We start from the raw sequence: 13,008 nt of genomic DNA, 5'->3' as shown, positions 1-13,008 counted from the left end.
CATTTCAGGTGACTTCTGAAGACTGGCTGGGAGTTGACCAGGTACAGTGGGAAAAGTCTCTTTGAGACAAAGGGAGTAGCTCATGCGAAACCCTTGGGGTGGGAAGGGATAATTTTAAACGTCCACGCGGCTAGATCCAAGGTCCGGCACCAGAATTCTGGGCTGAAAGGCTGGGTCCCTCCTAGTCTACCAGGTCAGTGTTTCGGGGGACCCTCTCCTGGTTTGGCCCACCCCCAGGCCCCCATCTGCCTTGTCTGGCGGCGGGAGAGGTGTGAGGGGAGTGAGGAAGGCCATGTAGAGCCCCACTGGCGCCCTGCTACTTTCTCTGACCTCGGCTGGAGCCTGGCCTTCTGCCTCCGGGAGTTCACGGGGAGGTGAAGTCTCCTCCAAGTGGAGGCTGGGTCTTTCCCCTCCAGGGAGGCCCGGGAAGGCCCAGGAAGGCCCCTTCCTCCCCTTCCAGGGCTCCCTGGGACCCAAAGAGCCAACTGTCCAGCTGTGCCCTCTCCTCTTCCCGGCGCTGGGGGCTCCGTGACTGTCCTGTCCCGGGGCACAGGCTTGGGTCCCTGTGGGAGGACCCAGGACCTAGGGACCTTGGGGCTGCGCCAGACCTCTGTGACTCCCCCAGACAGGACGGGCTGCATTCCCCTTGCTGGCCCCTGCTTCCCTCAAGGTCCAGGGGACGGCTCAGAGCTCAAGTTCCCTCCGTGGGACCAGGACAGTGAGAGTGTACACCACCTTGAGCACTTCGTGGTTTGCAGATTTCCAAAAGACGCTTTGGCTCTTTCCCTCTGCAAGCGCCCAGGAGCTATGTCATTGGCTTCCCACCCATCCTTACCGGGAAATTCCAGCCCAAGAGTCGGGGCTTTGGGAACGTCTGCCTAGAGTTGAGAGCCAGCGAACACTGGGTTGGAATCCCTGATCCGCCTCTACTCTGTGGGGCCCTGGGTAGATTTTCCTCTCTGAGCCTGTCTCCCCCCATGTGTAAAACGGAGACGTGGGAGACAGCCAGGTAAACTGAGGCCTCACTTGTAGGACCTGCGTTCTAGTGCGTTCTAGGAGGCCTCATTTGATCTGCACGGGAACCCGGTGATGGAGATACAAGGTAGTAGTTCTTACAGATGAGGGCTCTCGGGTTCAGAGAGGTTGTGAAACCCACTCAAGGTTGCACAGCAAGTAAACGGCCCGGCACAGTCAGGAGGGGTGTTTGCTGAGAACCCCGCCCAGTCTTAGACCCCAAAGCTAGGAGCCCGAGAGGAAGTTTTCTGTGCCAGCTCTTCCTGCAAGCCCAGAATTCCCCAATCTCTCGGCACCACCCCCACCCCCGCCCCGAGTGGTTTCTGCAGCCCATGGGGCTCCATCCGCAAGCCTGTATTTTGAAACTTGGCATTGGCATTGGGGGAGGGCGGTCGGAGCGACCTCCCCTCAGAGGGAGCTGCTGTCACTTCTCCCCCCGGGGGGAGAGCAGCTTGGCGAGCAGGAGGGGCAGGCCGGCCCCTTTGTTGCTCGCTGAGAGGACAGTGCGGCCACCGCACAATTCAGCTGCCAGCTCGCCGCGGTCACTCCATCCATCACCGAGGGCGGGGGCTCCGGGCCGGCTGCTCGCCTGCAGTGTTGTTCTAGTCTGCCTGGAGCTGTGAGATAAACGGGGCATGAACTGGCCCCCTGGCGGGGGGTCAGCCCCTTCTGCCCTCATTAAAGTGCCAATCAAGAAGAGGAATGGAGGCCAGCCGAGTGAGCTCAGCCTCCCGGTGGCCGAGGGGGCAGGATCCAGACTCTCCCCCGACCGAAGGGAGCCCAGAGTTCCACCCGGCCCGCAAGCTTGTGGTTGCAACATCACCCCTGGTTTTTGGTTTTCCCTGCAGTGAGAGCGGTGGCGGGGCTGGGGGTGGGGGTGCAATGGGGGCGGTGCCGACAATTCAAGGCAGCAAACGCTCCTCACGCGGGCCGGCTGGGACCCTGTCTGGTTACCTGCCGCCATGTGACAAATCCCCAAAACTCAGTGGCTTAGAACAACCACCATTTTTTTTCTTCCCTAATCTCTCTTGGATCTAAGGGTTGGCTGGGCTCCACTAGGTGACTTTTCTGCTCCATGTGATGTGGCCTGGAGTGGCTGTCATCTGGGGCTCCTCCGGGCTGGGAGAGCTTCCCCGTAGCTCATGCTGCATGTACCGGCTGCCTGTAGCAGGGACCCCTGGAAAGCTGGGCCCACCTGCTTTGCTGGGTGATTGGGCCTTTCCTTCCATCTCCACGGGGTCTCTTCTCCAGGGCAGCCAGACTACTTATCACACCTTTCCCAAAATGTAGAGAATGGAGGTGTTAGGGTTTCTTAAGGCATTGGCCTAGAACAGGCACAGGATAACTTCTGCCTTTTTTTTTTTTTTTTTTTAAAAAGACTGTGTGTGAGGAGGGGAGGGGCAGAGAGAGAGGGAGACATAGAATCTGAAGCAGGCTCCAGGCTCTGAGCTGTCAGCACAGAGCCCGACGCAGGGTTCGAACCCATGAACCGTGAGATCATGACCTGAGCCAAAGTCGGACACTTAACTGGCTAAGCCACCCAGGCGTCCCTTACTTTTTATTTTTTATTTTTTTAATGTTTATTTATTTTTGAGAGAGAGAGAGACAGAGAGCGAGTGGGGGAGGGGCAGAGAGAGGGAGACACAGAATCTAAAGCAGGGTCCATGCCCTGAGCTGTCAGCACAGAGCCTGACGCGGGGCTTGAACCCGCAAACCGTGAGATCATGACCTGAGCCGAAGTTGGATGCTCAACCAACTGAGCCACCCAGGTGCCCACTTCTGCCCTTTCTAAAGCAAGTCATGGGTCAGCCCAGGTACAGGGTGGGAGGGGCCTACCCAGGAGAGTGGATGTTGGGAGGCACGGTCCTTTAGGGCCATCTTCGGAATCTGGCTACCAGGCACGGTGGGATCCCAGTGGGGGTGCTTTGCTTGTCAGAGGGGTAGAACAAGCTCTCTTTTATACTAGGTTCTCTGGAGGCCTGGAGGCCAAGTGGACCAGAAGCATATATATATATATATATATACACTCACACACACACCTTTCTATCTTCCATAGATAGTCCGTCTATTCTCTAGAAGAACCCCCTAAAGTCTACAACAAGGCATTTGGGAAAAAATGATTACTAGCATGATTATGTATTCATTACAGATATTAAATAACAAGAATTGGTGCCATTGCTTGAGAACTTAACAATACACCAAGCATTGCCCTAAGCGATTCACAGACCCAGGCTCCATCCATCTTGTGGCTCTGCAGTGCTCTCTGGTCTGCTAGAGTGGACAAATTACTCTGGCTTCTATGCCGAGAACGGACCACAGGATGCGTCTATGTGGGGAGGGGAGGGGATTTGATGGACATTCCCCACTTGCCTTAACCCACTCTCCTTGTCTCCATCCTACACTGTTTCCTGGGAGGCTATCTCCATGGACTGTTTTAACAGACCCCCAACTGGCTTCCAGTTAGGTTCGGCCAGTGTGAGTTTTAGAATGGCTCCAAAAAGATTGGTCCACACAGTGGCAGGCGATCAGAGATTCCCCTGGCTCTCTCTCTGCTGTAGTGTGGCAGGTGCTGACCTTTTTTTTTTTTTTTTTTTTTTTTTTACCAGAGGCCATGACTTGCATCAGGTGGCCCTTTCCAGTCTCTAGAACTCTCATCCATTCCTAGGGATGATTACATGATGCTACACTGTCTCTAGTCGGTACCTCTGACCCACCCATAACTAATAAAAAAGTCATAACCCTGCAATCAGGTCCTCTAAGTGTGTCATCTCTATCCTGCTGTGTCCCTGGCTGATACAGGGACAAGGAAGCTGTTCAGGAGGCTATCACAGTAATCCAGGTGGGTAGACTTCTAAGGTGGATTGGACGTGGGTAAAAGGGAAGTTTTAGAGTGGCTCCAAAAAGATTGGTCCACACAGCTGGAAGAATGGAATCATTTATTAAGATGGGTAAAACCAAGGAAGAGGCAGGCTTGTGAAGGAAAAAAAATTGTGATTTCCGTTGTGGACATGTCAAATCTGGGATGCTTTCTAGACTTCCAAGCGGAGATGTTAAAAAGGCAGTTGGGGGTCCAGGTCTGGACTTCAGGGCGCAGATCTAGGTTGGAGATATAAATGTGAGCATTATGAGTAGATGCTATTTAAAGCCTTGGGACTCAATTAGATAACCAAGGGTAGGATGGATGGGGAAAGGAAGAGGTCTGATAGTGAGTCCTGAGGCTTTCCAACATTTGGAGGCCAGAAGGCGAGGAGCAACCAGCAAAGAAACCTGACAGGAGCTGTCAGTGAAGCAGGAGAAAAACCAAGAAACAATTGGTTTCCTGGAAGTCAAGTGGAGAAAAAAGTGCTTCAAGAATAAGAGAGTGATCAATAGTGAAGGATACATCTGATTATTTTGGTTAGATGAGACTTCATAATGAAGATGAGAGTTGGCAAAGTGGAGTCAATGATAACCTTGAGGAAGGGTGTTTGTTTGTTTTTTAAAGATTGTATTTTTAAGTAACACATGCACCCCACATGGGAGTTGAAGCTTGAACTCACTTCTCTGAGGTCCAGAGTAGCATGCTTTACCAATTGAGCCAGCCAGGTGCCCCCATAGATGAGGTCTTGAGGATAAAAACTTAACTAGAGAGGGCTCAGAGAAGAACAAGAAAAATTTTGGGTTCTATCCACAGCAGAGTAGCTGTATTAGACTTATCTGCCTGCCATAAATAACAGTAGAAATGGACAAAATATATGAAACATTTATCAGGCACTGAGCCACAGGCAACCAAAATCTATGAGCCTTAAGAGAAGGAGAGCACACAAGGCCGAGCTCCACACTCACCTTGACTTTCTGCCTAGGGGTAATTTTCAAACTGTGGCACAGGGAAGTGGATTCCAAGCAGAGAGTTACAGTCTCACTGGGTGGAGAAAAGAGAGTTCAGAGTTTAGGGCTGCTAAGACAGCTAAATTTAGAGGGCAGATTACCAAAGGAGAGGGAACCACAGAGAAGGAACAGCAGAGATGGAGCCCCAACATTTTTCACCAAGATTCCCTTCAGGTCTGTAGCTGAATCCTAAGATATGCATGTACACACAGGACAAGACTCCACAGTGCCTAACAGAAAATCTACTTGGAGACTGAAAGCTGAACAGAAATTTCAGAGGTCTTAACGCTAAAGCAATATTGGAGTTGTGGTCGGTCCAGAGAGGCAAGATCTCAGGAATACTCTGAGAATTCCACTGAAAACGTAGGAAGTTTACAGCTTGGAAGGGCTACACCATGCAAGTAAGGGCTTCACCCTAGGACTATGGGTAAAACTGAAATAGACACATTAACAAAGTCTAAAATCAGTTCTCACTAAGATCAAGACAGTCCTCCAGTTATTTAACTGCCTACCAGAAAAAATAAACCACTCTTCAGAGGATGATACCATAGTCTCCACAACATAACATCCAAAATGTCTAGCATACAATAAAAAATTACTAGACATGCAAAGAAGCAGGAAATGTGACCCATAGTCAAAAGAATAATCAATAGCCTCAAACTCATATACTCCTGATACTGAAACTGGCAGACAGAGACTAAAATATATAAATGTATTGAAGGATTTAATGGAAAAAGTGATCAAAACATTTTCACAAATGGGGAAATGCAGCATAGAAATGAAATCTTTTAAATATCTTAAATATTTAAATTATTATTATTATTTAAATATTTTAAATATTTTAAATGGAAATACTTTAATATTTTAAACTGAATAAATATTTTAAACTGAAAAATGTAGTAGATGAAATGAATAATTCTTTGGAAGCACTTAATAGCATACTAGACATAGCAGAAGAATGGCTTTGTGAACTCAAAGACAGGTCAACAGAAATTATCCAAACTGAAGCACAGAGAAGAAAAAGGAATAATAAAATAAGACAGAACAGAGCATCCAAGAACTGTGTGACAATATTAAATGGGCTGATGTATTTGTATTTGTAGTTCCAAAACGAAAAGAGAAGGAAAATGGGACAGAGAAAATATTTCAAGAGATAATGGTCAAACATTTTCCAAAATGAATGAAGGATATCAGCCCACAGATTCAAGATACTCAGTACATCCCAAGGAGGATAAATTTTTAAAAAGCATCACATCTAGATCATCATATCAAACTACTAACATCCAAAGATCAAGAGAACATTCTTAAGAATCAGCTAAAGAAAAAAAGGACACATCACGTTCAAGAGAATAACAATAAGAATAATGGCCGACTTCTCATCAGAAACATTGGAAGCCAAAAACTAATAGAATGACATCTTTATTTTTTTTTAAGGGTTTCTTTTATTTATTTATTTTTGAGAGAGACAGAGACAGTGTGAGTGGGGGGAGGGGCAGAGAGAGAGAGAGAGGGAGACACAGAATCCGAAGCAGGCTCCAGGCTCCGAGCTGTCAGCACCAAGCCTGACGCAGGGCTCAAACCCACAGACTACGAGATCATGCCCTGAGCTGAAGTCGGATGCTTAACCGGCTGAGCCACCCAGGCGCCCCTAGAATGACATCTTTAAGTGCTGAAACAAAACTATCAGCCTAGAACTCTATCCAATGAAAATAATCTTCAAAACTCAAAGTAAAATAAAGACATTTGCAGGAAAACGAAAACAGATACTTTGTTGTCAGCAGAACGTCACTACAAGAAATACAGAGGATACTTTCAGCTAAAAAGGAATGATCTCAGAATCCTAGATCTGCAAGAAGAAACAAAAGAGCATCCGAAATGGTAAATATGGTAGGTGTTTACAAAAATTTATTTAAAAGACTATTGACTAGTTAAAACAAAAATATGAACTATGTACGATGATGTTTATAACAAGTGTACTAGTAAAATATATGACAGTAGCAAAAAAGAGAAGGAAAGGTGTAAATGGAATTATGCTGTTCAAAGTTTTTCATAATATGAGAAGTGATATTATTTTAAGGTGGTTGGTGGTAAGTTAAGGATGACTATTTTAATCTAAAGCAACATGAAAAAAAAAAAAGAGGAGGTAGTTTAAAAGCCATGAAGATAGGGGGGCCTGGGTGGCTCAGTCGGTTAATCATCTGACTTCAGCTCAGGTCACAATCTCACAGTCCGTGAGTTCGAGCCCCACGTCGGGCTCTGTGCTGACAGCTTGGAGCCTGGAGCCTGCTTCAGATTCTGTGTCTCTGTCTCTCTGACCCTCCCCCATTCATGCTCTTTCTCTGTCTCAAAAATAACATTTTTTAAAAAGCCATGAAGATAATGATGTGTAAATATGGGTTCATCAATTATAACAAATGTACCACTCTGGTGTGGGATGTTGATAGTGAGGGAGGTGCTTGGGAGCAGAAGGTATATAGGAACTCTGTACTTTTTACTCATGTTTGCTGTGAATCTAAAACTACTCTAAAAAATAAAGTCATTTTTTTTTTAAAGTTGAGAGAAGATAAAATGTAATTCTAAAGTGTACTCCAACCAAATTAAGAAAGGAAAGGGAAGGGGCATCTGGGTGGCTCAGTTGGATCCAACTCTTGGTTTTGGCTCAGATAGTGATCTCATCGTTTGTGAGTTTGAGCCCCGTGTAGGGCTCTGTGCTGACAATGCAGAGCCTGCTTGGGATTCTCTCTCTCTTTCTCTCTCTCTGCCCCTCCCCACTCATGCTCTCTTTCTCTCTCAAAATAAATAAATAAAAATAAATAAAATAAATAAATAAATAAAGGAAAAGGAAAAGGAAAGGAACAGAGAGAAAACGGAACAAATAGAAGACATGTAGAAAAACAGACTGAAACCCAACCACATCAGTAATTACATTAAATGTAAACAGACAAAATACTCAAAGTGAAAAACAGAGGGCATCCGTTTGGATACAAGAACAAAAACCAACCATATGCTCTTCATTAAATACATGGACACCAAAAGGAAGAAAGAAAAGTTGGGTTATGTTCATATCTGACAAAGAAGAGTTTGGGACAAAGATTATTTCCAGAGATAAAGAGGGTCATTGCATAACGGAAAAGAGTCAATTCAACAAGTAGACATAATAATCCTAACTGTGCGCCATTGATAGCATTAATAATATAGCTTCAGGGGCGCCTGGGTGGCGCAGTCGGTTAAGCGTCTGACTTCAGCCAGGTCACGATCTCGCGGTCCGTGAGTTCGAGCCCCGCGTCAGGCTCTGGGCTGATGGCTCAGAGCCTGGAGCCTGTTTCCGATTCTGTGTCTCCCTCTCTCTCTGCCCCTCTCCCGTTCATGCTCTGTCTCTCTCTGTCCCAAAAATAAACGTTGAAAAAAAAAATTAAAAAAAAAATAATACAGCTTCAATACGTGAAAGCAAAAGCTAACAGAACTAAAAGAAATCAACAAACTCACAATAATAATTGGAGATGTTCACTCCTCTCGGAGATATTGACAGAAAACAGGCAGAAAGAATACAAACACAGAGGATTTGGAAAAGAGAATGGGAGGCGGGGGAGAGAGAAACCCTAATCTTCTGAGGACTTGCACTTTGGAGAGAGCAGAGACTTGAGGAGTGGCTGAATTGAGATACAGGATCAAGGGTAGAACCAAATGGAAGAAATGACAGCATGTTTGTATTTTGGTGAGGACACTCCAGGAGGGGTGGGATGCGGGACAATGAGTGGACTTGAGTAGGCAGGAAGGGATGTGGACACAAGGGGAAGAAGTGGCCCCTGAGGGGTCGGCCTGAGGGGTCAGGAGCATGGAGCTGGGGAAGGGGAGCTTTCCCAAAATGGTGTTGGTGTTGGCCACCGGGTCTTGTCCTATGGCCAGGCCTCCTGGGGATGGGCAGGATCCTCACCAGGCTCTCAGACTTGAGGTGCTCCTGTTCTCCAGATCTTTGTTCCAGGATAATCCAAGCTGGTCACAGAAAGCTACCCCACCACAAGAGGCTGCGACAAGAGTGCTGCTTCTGTAACTTTCATGCATATATAAAATTAACATTATATATGAACATATGTTAGCATTACGTACATATGTTTTCTTTTTTTTTTTTTATTTTTTTTTCAATGTTTATTTATTTTTGGGACAGAGAGAGACAGAGCATGAACGGGGGAGGGGCAGAGAGAGAGGGAGACACAGAGTCGGAAACAGGCTCCAGGCTCTGAGCCATCAGCCCAGAGCCTGACGCGGGGCTCGAACTCCCGGACTGCGAGATCGTGACCTGGCTGAAGTCGGACGCTTAACCGACTGCGCCACCCAGGCGCCCCTACGTACATATGTTTTAACATTCAGAGATTTGATTCCGTTTTTACAGATAACACATAAGGATGAAACTATACATATTTTTAAGTTTATTTATTTATTTTGAGAGAGAGAAAGAGAGAGAGCGAGTGGGACAGGGGCAGAGAGAGAGTGAGAATCCCAAGCCGGCCCCGCATCGGGCTCTGCACTGTCAGCACAGAGCCCAGTGCAGGGCCTGAACCCACAAACCACAAGATCATGACCTGAAGGGAAGTCAGAAGCTTAACCCACTGAGCCACCCAAGCGTCCCAAGGATGAAAAGATTTTTATTTTTATTTTTTTTCAATATATGAAATTTATTGTCAAATTGGTTTCCATACAACACCCAGTGCTCATCCCAAAAGGTGCCCTCCTCAATGCCCATCACCCACCCTCCCCTCCCTCCCACCCCCCATCAACCCTCAGTTTGTTCTCAGTTGAAAAGATTCTTAAAAGCAACTGACTCACAGAAAAGGAAACAGCTCCGAAACATAATTTCTCACAAAAGCAGTCCACGTTAAAACTATAAGGAGATGCTCATTTCTCCCAAAATTGGCAAATATCAAAACACTTGCCAACACACTGCATTGGTAAGGGTGTGGGAAAATGCATCCTTGTTCATGTCAATCTGTAAGTTAGTATGAACTCTATAGAGGGTAGTTTGGCAATATGTATCAAAATTACAAATGCACAAAGGATCTAACAATTCCTCTTCTAGGACTTTAACTTTCATGTCGGGAAAGGTCTGTCCAAGGTGATTCACTGCAGTTTTGTCCGTCAAAGATGACTGGAAACACCATAAGTGACCATCAGTAGGGGATTGGTTAAATAAATTATGGCATATCTGTACAATGAAAATCATGCTGCTACTCAAGAAAATTAGAAAGGTCCTTATGTGCTGATATGGAATGATAGCCAAGTTGTATTATTTTTTTTAATGTTTATTTATTTTTGATGGGGAGAGAGAGACAGAGCATGAGTGGGGGAGGGGCAGAGAGAGAGGCAGAGAGAGAATCCGAAGTAGGCTCCAGGCTCCGAGCTGTCAGCACAGAGCCCGACGCGGGGCTCGAACTCACAGATTGCGAGATCATGACCTGAGCCCAAGTCGAACACTCAACCGACTGAGCCACCCAGGTGCCCCACCAGGTTGTATTAAGAAAAAAAAAAAAAAAAGCCAGGCAATAGTATGCTACAATTTTTGTAAAGAATAAAAATGAAAAGACCAAGCAAAATATATAGGTATATATGTCATTGCCTGGATAGATAAATAGATGATAGTTAGGTAGGTAGGTAGATAGATAGGCAGGCAGTCTCTGTGTGTGTGTCTCCCTGGAAAAATACATAAGAAACCAGGGAGGGGAACTGGATTCTGAATGATAAGAGTGGGAGGGAGGAAAAATATAAGAAAGCACAAATAAAAACAAACACAGACGGCAGGAGACAGTGTGTAACTAACAATACTCACATAGTCTACTTCCCGTTCCCTTTCTAAATACTAACTACATTTTCTCTTCTAGATAACCGTGTTTCAAGAATCCCGTCAAGAAAATTTGCAGGAACTTTAAATCCAGCAATGTGACCAGAGACTAGGCTAAGGTGACAGGAGGTGAGCACTGGGTAAGTCTGCCGGTCACCTTTGCAAAGTACCCACTTTGTGCTTTAGACGGAAAGGCCACACTCTACTGCCGGTAGTTTACGACCAGTGACTCACCATTCCGGTTTTCAGTCTGTGGACGTACTTTCAGTATTATGAGTTATTGAATCAAAACACGAATACAGACCATTCTCTGTCGCCCTTTGTGAGGCCTCTCTTGAGGTAACTAGATTAACAGGACAAAGCTGAGGGTCAAAGTGTGAGCCGGTAGGATGCCTCCTACCCCAATAATGTAATCGGTGTCACCTTTCTGAAATGAACTGAAGTCTGCCACTGAGGCACACGGGCACAGGCGGGCATAAGGGAGACTTTGGGTCAGACCTGGGCCACCGAGGCCTTGCTCTTCCCCTGTCCTGTTCCACGTGTGCATCACCTGCCTCTCTGCGGGGATTGAAACACCCTGGGCAGCTGGCCAGAAGCCTTGATTTTGTTTGCTGCTGTTGCCCAATCTGATATTGGTGGTTAGCAAACCCAGCCAGGCTCCTGGAGCAAAACAGATGGCTTTCTTCCCCCTTCTGATCTCCAGGGGTCTTCAGTGGAGAAGCTCCCAAGATTTCGTGGCCAACTAGACTTGAACTAACCTTCCTTAAGGCTGACAGCTCACCTCAGCACCCTCCTTCCCTCTATGCCTTCTGCTTCTGCAGCAACACGGAGCCTACGAGCCCTGCATTCTTTCTGTGGGAGTCTTCCCTGCCTTCTCGACTGTTCCTCGCCCCTCCTCTCATCCCAGCGTGTTCCCACAGAACTCCGAAACTAAGCAGATTCATGACCCCCACAAACCAAGGTTGAATATCTGATAGCAATCTGCCCCTCATCCAAGAGACTCCCGAGCACCAAGGACTTCACTCAGAGGCGTGGATCTCCATGGTGACTTTTATGGCCACACGAGGGGATCCAGGAGGGCCTGGGCAGAGGAGCCTTGCCAGGTGGCGACTCTGTCCACACTCTGGTACCCACCACCGTGCAGCTGGTTCAGCTCCGTCCAGCACAGGGAAGGGCATCGTGCCCCTAGGTACCACCTTGAGCCACCCTTCTGCAGTCCAGCCCTCTTGATGGGTTTGGGAGTGCCCTGAGCTATTACAAAGGATTATATCCACATGCACAGTCAGGTGGGGTCACCGTCATGGGACACAGTAGTTTCTATCGGGCTAGACAGGGAGCAGATGATGTGCTGGCCAAGAAGGATGAAGGCCGCTCCCCAGCCTGAGCCAGGTGCACATTCCTTGAACAGGGTTTTTCACACTAAGTCCCCGGCCTGTGTGCCCCGAGGGCTCAGGAGCTGGCCACTTCCAAAAGCGTTTCGCGTTTCTGGGTAACAGTCACCAGTGGATTGTCCGGTCATCTGCTTCCACTCTGTCCAGTCTGGCGGCCACCAGCTACCTGTGCCTACCAAAACGTGCCTAGTCTGAATGGAGATACTCTGGAAGCATAAAACGTACACCGGATTTTGGAGATGTAGCGCAAAATAAGAATGCAAAACATCTCATTAATCCTTGTCTATACTGATTACACACTGAACGACAGTAGTTTGGACAGGAGTTAAACATATTGTTAAAATTAATTTGGGGGGCACCTGGGTGGCTCAGTTAAGCATCCGACTTCAGCTCAGGTCATGATCTCGCGGTTCGTGAGTTTGAGCCCCACGTCAGGCTCTGTGCTGACGGCTCAGAGCCTGGAGCCTGCTTCGAATTCTGTGTCTCGCTCTCTCACCGCCCCTCCCCTGCTTGTGCTCGGTCTCTCTCTCTCTTTCTCTCAAAATATAAAAGAAACATTAAAAAAAATTAAAATTAAATTACTTTTCAATTTCCTTTTCCTTTTTGTAAAATGTGGCTCCTAGAAAATCTTAAATTACGTACGTGACTTGCATTATGACATTTCTATGGGGCAATTTCCATCTACTTGGTAAAGCCAAGCACTGCACTTCTCAGAATCTCTTCTTGAATGTTTCCAGGCTAGAGCGTCAGTCAAAAGGGAAGGCACAAGCGATGAGGGAGGCAAAGGTGAGCAGCGGCCACTAGGCTTTGAAGGTCATCGTTGGGTCAAGGTGGTTCCAGTCAGTCCTTGCTCTTGCCCTGCAGCCCGAGATCATTCCTGATGGACGGTCTCACTGAACCAAC

At 47.0% G+C, this 13,008-nt stretch overlaps 1 long non-coding RNA gene across 1 annotated transcript; it reads right to left on the bottom strand.

Moving 5' to 3' along the window:
* Positions 1-3,933: 3,933 nt before the first annotated feature.
* LOC122479944 lies at positions 3,934-8,931 on the bottom strand. Its single transcript, XR_006296487.1, has 2 exons — positions 8,816-8,931; positions 3,934-4,110 (listed from the first exon to the last, which is right to left on the bottom strand). It is a non-coding gene; the product is annotated as an uncharacterized LOC122479944 (long non-coding RNA).
* Between the last annotated feature and the right edge of the window lie 4,077 nt (positions 8,932-13,008).

The sequence above is a fragment of the Prionailurus bengalensis genome, chromosome C1, assembly GCF_016509475.1.
Source record: "Prionailurus bengalensis isolate Pbe53 chromosome C1, Fcat_Pben_1.1_paternal_pri, whole genome shotgun sequence".
NCBI classification, from domain to species: Eukaryota; Metazoa; Chordata; class Mammalia; order Carnivora; family Felidae; genus Prionailurus; species Prionailurus bengalensis.
The sequence above is the reverse complement of the archived record's forward strand: the minus strand, read 5'-3'. Positions and strand labels throughout refer to the sequence as shown.